Raw genomic sequence first — 1473 nt, 5'->3', positions numbered from 1 at the left:
ACCTAATCATGATACTAGCATTATTAAAATAAAATAAGAGTAATTAAATTAATTAATTACTCACATTCCGCGCGTTCCTTTAAATTGCTACATCATGAATAAATTGTTAGTAACTTAAATAAAAATATAAAGCAAATCAAAATTAAATTAAATAAAGATTAGATTTGGTCCAAACCCTCAGTTAATTATACCTTTCACGCCTTGGTTTAAGTATAAAACTTTGGGTATTTTATGAACTCCTTGGAGTGCTTAATTAGGGGAAGTATTTTGAGAGAATAGGGGAAGTATTTAGGCTAAAGAGGGAGAAGAGAATTATTTGATGATCAAGATTGTTGATGATTAGAAAAAAGGGGGAGATATGACCTCTATTTATAGATAAAAAAAAAAGAAGGGTCGAAGAATTAAGATAAGATCCGAATTCGAATCGGATAAAACTCTTGCGATACACAGCAGTTTTTGCGGTTTTTGTTTTTATCATATCTTTTGATCCATAAATCGGAATAAGATGAATAAGATATCGTTGGAAAGCTCTTGAAGTCTAATTTATACCCCAATTAGAATCAGATTAAAATATTTTGTACAATAAAAGATATGGCCGAAATAGTGAGATGGTGTCAGTTTTGGATAGAGTTTGACATTTTATTCATATCTTTTCCGTTATAGCTCGGAATTGATATTATAATATATCATTGGAAATATAATTTCAAGGGCTATCCAACCATATAAAAATCAGATAAAAACTATGATTCACAAAAATAATATCTGTCTACCTTTGAACGTCTTTCAATTCGAATAGAATTAGGACTTTCAAAAAAAGGAGTTTTATTTAATTTCAAACTATTTAATCTTATCTTTTCAAAAATGATAATTAAGATCTTTTAGAAACTTATACAAGCTTCAAATTAATCCTAATTGGTTTAGGAATTGGATTAAATAATTTGGACCCTCCACATGATCATTGGGTCGTAGGTAAGGTGGGCTCAGGTTCAGTTTGGGCTCAGTTTAATATTTTGGCCATAACTTATTCGTTATAACTCGGATTTGGGCTTATAATATATCGTTGGAAAAATCTTTTAAAGCCCCATCCAACTATTTAATCATTGGACCCAGATTATGGACCGAAATAAACTAGATTAAACATTTTTATAAAAAGGACACGAAATGAATGATTTTAAAGGACACGAAATGAATTATTTTGGGTTTAAAGGCACGAAAAGAGGAAAATAAGTTATGGTTTGGGGAAATGGGCTAGGAATTGGGTTGGTTTATGAAATGGAGATATGGATTTAAGCACTCCAAAGATTAAATACTAGACCCGACCAATAATGGCGGTGAAAGGTTGTTCATCATCGAGTTTGGTTTTGGGGAGACATTTTTAGGTGTTTACAGAAGCCCCCACTTTGACTGAGTTTGTAGAAACGTCAGTTTCAAAAATGATAGTCAAAGTAGTCGATACGGACGGAGAATGATTTA

The sequence above is a fragment of the Chenopodium album genome, chromosome 3 (assembly GCF_948465745.1).
Source record: "Chenopodium album chromosome 3, dcCheAlbu1.1, whole genome shotgun sequence".
In the NCBI taxonomy this organism is placed as follows: Eukaryota; Viridiplantae; Streptophyta; class Magnoliopsida; order Caryophyllales; family Amaranthaceae; genus Chenopodium; species Chenopodium album.
This window is presented reverse-complemented; position numbering follows the sequence as displayed.